The following is a 6,380-nucleotide window of genomic DNA, read 5'->3' as shown; positions in this document are numbered from 1 at the left end:
ACATGGAGTAGGACCCCAAATATCAGAGTGAATTAGACCAAAAGATTTATCACATAAAGAAGCAGAATTAATAAAGGACAAAGCAGGTTGTTTCACAAGTTTGTAAATTAAAAAATTAAAAGGACTAAACTTAGAAACATTATTAAAAATACCAGTAGAAGCTAAACTACGAAGTTTAAAAGAGAATGCATGACCTAGGCGAAGATGCCACTGATATATAATGTTATCAGTGACAGGAGCAGAGATGACTGGAAACATAGGAGAGTGCTAGAGAGATGTGAGCTCAAATAATTGTCCCACCTTCCGTCCCGTACCAATCACTTGTCCCGTCTGAGGATTCTGAACCTGATAACCATGAGAAGAAAAGACAATGGTTAGTCCTAGATTACATAATTGGCCAACAGAGACTAGGTTGAATGTGAGATTTGGGACATGATAGGTGTTGGAAAGATTTATGGTGGATGTATTAACAGTGCCAATGTGAGAAGTAGACATGTGATTACCATTAGAAGAGAAAATTAGAGGAAGTGATTGAACATGAATAGGGAGGATAACAGTGAAATGTCAGTAGTCATATGATTACAACAAGTCGAGTCAAGGAGCCAAAAGGTACCTGGGGTGACAGCAAGGGCAGTAGAGTTGGAAGAGATTATCTATTTCAGTAAGTCATGAAGATCAGTTAACTAAAAGCTTAGAGTTGCAGTGATATTAGATGGTGTGGCAGCAACAACAACTGATGAAAAACTAGCTTTAGGAGAAAACTTGAGTTTATGTGAGTGACTAGGAGGACGAGGTGGGCAAGTTGGATAGTTATCCATGATGTGACCTTGTTTGTGACAATACCTGCAATCAATGGTAGGAAAGTTAGCAAACTTATGACCATGAAGTTTACAATTTTTTGTAGAAAGTGGTCTCATGAGCAGGTTGTGGATGCGTAGTTGCAGGACTGATGTTAGAGAACAAAGAGGAGACAATACCAAGTATTTTCTCCTTAAATAAAATTTCCTAAACAACAATGTCGAGAGAAGGCAGGGGGTTACAATGTAACAGAGCAGCACGATTGATTCATACTCTGGTCGAAGATCCATTAAGACTTTTATGAGGCGAATATGGTCAGGACTGATTTTTGCCTAATCTAACTGAGTCTAAATGGGCTAAAGAGTGGTGAGATATTTGTTCATAAATTGTCCCACCTTTTGATTTAGGCTAACAAGTCTAGAATGTAATTGATAATAATGAGCAAGCCCTATAGATTAAAAAAGTGTAGACAGAAAATCCTAAAGTTCTTTTGCAGTATCAAATGCATCAAATTGAGTATGAGTAGCTGGAATAGAAGTGTTACCCAATCAAGTGATGATTTGATGACTTTTGCTATCCCAGTCCTCAAGTCATTCAATGTACTTAACATCCTTTACATCTTCACCATTATTCTAAATGTTGTTTTTACCGTGATTTTCATTGGAGGAGTGGGTTTGACAGATTTGGTGATATCTTCCCTAACTATTCGCCATAACTTTTGAACGATCAAAAAACTTCTCATCTGATAGGCCTAGGTAATGTAGTTCATGCCATTAAGAATAGTGCTAATAAGACTTGCTATTTCATTTTTCTCCATCCTAAAAATAATAGAAATTAGTCCAAACAAGTCAGATACATATTAAACTTTATATTCAAATCTGTAAGCAAAAGGTTCACAACATAAAGATCACAATTCAGAAATCAGAAATTAAAGAAAATGAAAACCAGAGCACAAATCCAGATTTGATAGCAAGTGATCGCAAAAACCAAAGCAATCATAGGTGAAATAACCAACGCAAAGCAAATTGGACGGAATCGGAGCTGTGTAAAGCAAATCAGATAGATTAAACTGAGATAACCTAGGTAAGATAAAACAGAGCAAATCGAGACCGGAATCAAAACAAAATCAGACTGATATGCTGAACGAATATGAGCACTGTTGGATATGGACTTCGATCTGAGTTTCGTGGGATCGAAATTGAACATGTAAGCTGCGGAAGGTGGATCAGAACTTCATCAAAATTAGAACGGAACCAGAACAAACGTCAGATCTGAAACAGGTGGATCGAAACTTTATCGTCGTTGAATCAAAACGGAATGGCGAAGCGCGACTTTCTTCTTCATCAATACAGCGTGCATAACGGATCTGCAGATCTGAGCACGTCGACGACGGAGTTGGAGGCAGTGGATGGCAAAGCTGAGGGCGGTGGCTAGGTCAAAATATTGTCTCTGATATCATACTATTTGTTATTGAATATCAGTGTATTTGCTTAATCACATTTATAATATACAGACATAATTATAGACAAAGTGAATACAAAATAGGAAATGATATTTGTTGGAATAAATGGTTATTGTTCGTGTTTCTTCATGAACGGATGTATCATGAATGGATGCATCACTTCATGAAAACCGATAACTATTTGTGTTTCTTCATGAATAGATGCATCATGAGTGGATGCATCGTTTCATGAAAAGTGTTATAGAAAAAAGGACACGACTTTTTGAATGGCCACGAATAAGTCTATAAATAGGTCATTTTCTATTTGGTTGAAGAAGAGGAAAATTTTCATTATCATGTCTCTTCCAAAAACTATTTTTTTTCCATTATCCACAATCTTCACGTTCGATAGATCTACAAAGTTTTGTTCGTTGATCTTCTAGACGGGGTGTTACGCTTAGAAGAAAGGTAATCTGTTCTATCTTGGGAGACAATTACTCTAAAAACTCAAGCACTAGGATGAGTAAATTTGTCTTAAGAAGACAACGTGAATTCATTGGGCTCAGATCTATATACATATATGTTTTCCTGTTTTGTTGTATTGATAATTTTTCATAACAATATTTGTGTTAAATACAATAATATACTTTATAATTGAATACCCTAATTACGGTAATACTTTCCATAGAAAAATGTAATCTCTAGCAGTGGTTTAGCGTTTGCTCTTCGTTGCTATCAAGTGAGATCTGAAACTTGGAACTTGTCATGTTGGTAATCCTTCTTTTACCAATTTTCTAAATTAGAACACATCCGTCAAGTTGAATAGAGGGAACTTCCTCTTTTGGAAGAACATTATACTTCCTATTTTGAGAAGTCACAAGTTGGAAAGACACATCACTAGAAAAACCTCTGTCCCAGATCATTCCATCTTCATCCCACCTTGTGAGGATGAACCCAAAGGTCTTCTATTACCAGATCTAGAATACGAAATGTGGCTGAACGTAGATCAACTTCCAATCGGATGGCTTTTACAACTCCATGACCCTCGAAGTAGCAGCACAAGTAATGAAATTTGATGAAGCTAAACCGTCGTGGGATGCTATTTAGGAATACTTTGGTATTCAATCTCGTTCTTAAGTGGATTGCAACAGGAAAATGACGCAATAAACAAAGAAATGAAGCATAAAGATGGAAGATTCTTTTGCTGGGATGAAAAAGTATTATGACAGTCTCTTAATAGTCAGCTCTCCCATGGATTTTCGAAGTTTTAATTTCTCCTGTTTATGTTGATCTTGATGAAGAATATAATGTTTAATCTGTGTAATTCGAGGAGAATATCTCACCTAGAACAAGATCCAATATGAACTGAATTTATATAAACAAAGGCAACAGAAATTGCAAGAAATAAAAGAAAATCTAACCCTTCATCAAACCTTTGTCAACTATGTTGCTACTAACAAGAAGAGGAACTCAACAACCAAAATACCTAAGGAAATCTGTAGGGTTTGACCTTTTTTTACGTTTACTCTCACCCTATTTCATCACTTATTCACTAAATCCACCACCATCACACGAGCTCAATGCAACGAAAATCACTTTAAATAGAGCTAAAACGAACCAGAACAAATCGAGGGACATTTTTGGTAAATATTCAAAGCTCAGATTCCACCCAGCACCTCAATGCCGAAGAATGGCACTTGATAATAGTGGCTTGAAATGGATTAAGCACCGTGGCACCTAGACCAAGTGTCCTGGCACTCAAAAGTTCGAAAATCCTTCATGTGCGTGCCTTTTGCCCATCCAACCGTCATTTTGGCTTATTTAACCCCTTTTCTTCATTGTAAACCCAACCTTTGCACTTCATTTGGGTTGTTTCCTATCTTGCTTTTAAATAAAGAGTTCTTGCTTGATTAGCATGAATTAAGCCTTAAATTTAAATGTGCTAAGCACAAAGTTAAAACATGATTGTTTGATGATTTTAGATTGCTTTTTTAGCATAAAGCATCCTATTGAATTGTCTTTGATTGTCAATTAGAAATTTCTCGAAGCAATCTTTCTTTATATAGAGATATTTTCAGTTTAGGAAGTCTCAACGTGATTCCCTTGTTCTTTATTCAACTTTAATCGAGCATGTGAAAATCGCTGAGATTCTTGAAACACCCAATTCTCATCTTTTACTATTCGAAAGAACCTATATTTTTTAGTTATGCTAGAATAAATCTTGAAAAACTACGAAAACATTTTATTATTTTCTTTACTGTTCTTGTCTTGTCGCCAAAATCCACCCATATGATACAATTACTTGGTTCTTGAAATATTTTAACATTTTTTGATCTCTTGATATTTATGCACTATTCACAAAATCCCTTGGGATTTGTCCGCTTCTTACTCTATTATACTAATCTTTGGTAATAATTATTTTCTGTAGTAAATTGTGTACTATCTTTGAAGAGTTTTTAAGTTGTGGAATCATCTTTTACCCAATTTAATCCTGAGATATTGCATGATATTCTTTTTGGTACAACAAATTCATTAGTGCAGTATAGCCAATTCCTGTATCCTTAATTGATATTTAATCCATGGAAAAAATCCTTTCAAAATCACACACTACATCATTCCAACAATAATTCCAATTGAGAAGGAAATTCAAATAGAGGAAGAGGAAGAAATAGGTATTCACCCTATCCACCACCCAACAAACCTACCTATCAAATTGTGGGAAGTATGGGCATGTTGCTGATGTTTGTAACACAAGATATAAAAAAAAAATGAAGAAAAACATCGGTCCTACGGCTCTTATGGCCTATCTTGAGACTATTGAGGATCCTTTTTAGTACCTAGACAGTGGAGCCACTAACCATGTGACTACTGATGTCACACCCCCTCTTAGACCACCTGCTCTAAGTATAGGAAGTGGCGTGAAGCCAACAAATCTTGTCCCTAGCTACTCGACGACACTTGCTGACCCTAACCTTCAATACCATTACTTAAAAACAACATGCAAAAGTCAATAACACAACTCTAAAGAAAGAAACAATAAACAAGTCGAGTGCATCTCATTTATTAACAAATGTTGAGACAAGTCTTACTTAGACTCTTAACCCAAGCAAACTGACATATACGTTACTAACACACGTTTAACCTTCTTTTACATTGACATATTTACTAACATAGACTTTACAAACCTAATCACTAGATTCGCAAACGCAAACAACAAAACTAGCACAACAAACTATGGATAGTAAGTCAAGCTTGAAAAACACGATCTCTTCCTGGAAAGTGGAAAACACTTTGGAAAGGATGAGTTAAAAGCCCAGTGAGTGATGGTTTTGTAAAACATGCTTTTGAAATAGTTATGCTCAAAGTTTAGCTTTTTAACGTAAGCAAACCATTATATAAATAACATGTATGCAAAAAAGTTTGAACTTCATAAATTATTATTTTCAATAAATAATTCTCTATTTTATAAAACGATTATATGTTTATTCTATAAAACTTTATACTACCGTGATTAACATAGTCATGATATTATCATGCCTGAACTTGATCAAAATAGTAGAGAAAAATCGATACTATCTTGCCTAAACGCGATCAAGATAACAGAGTAAAATCAATAATATCCTGCCACGCGCATTGCTTGCCCCTTAGACCTCAACCTTCTTATCTTACTTTGTGCGCAGCAACACCCTTGTGCTTGACCAAACTTGTTCAATTCTCAAAAACTGAGTTTCCGTCCAGAATCATACTTCCCACTTTGGAGGTTAATAGCTAAAAATCTACAACTAAAATGAGAAAATCTAGTGATTTCTTTTCTACAAAGTTGCTCAGAATTGTCTTAAATATCTTACCTTCAAATTTCAGCTTCAGATTTCAAGTAATGCTTTCTGTAGCCCTCAATGTAAACCCGACATTTTCTTTAGATATTTTTGTTTTAAAAAAGAATATTAAAGGAATAAAAGAAAAATGGAAATTAAGTATATAATTTTTTTATATAGTGAATGGTTTTTATAAAAAGAAAAGAAAAAGAGAAATGAAAGGATATAAAAGAAGAAAAAGAATAGAGAAAAGAGATTCTATTTTTCTTTTTCTTCTTCTTCTTCCCTCAACCGGCAAACTTCTCTCATTCTATTCTTCACCATTT

This window comes from Cucumis melo, chromosome 2, assembly GCF_025177605.1.
Source record: "Cucumis melo cultivar AY chromosome 2, USDA_Cmelo_AY_1.0, whole genome shotgun sequence".
Taxonomy (NCBI): domain Eukaryota; kingdom Viridiplantae; phylum Streptophyta; class Magnoliopsida; order Cucurbitales; family Cucurbitaceae; genus Cucumis; species Cucumis melo.
This window is presented reverse-complemented; position numbering follows the sequence as displayed.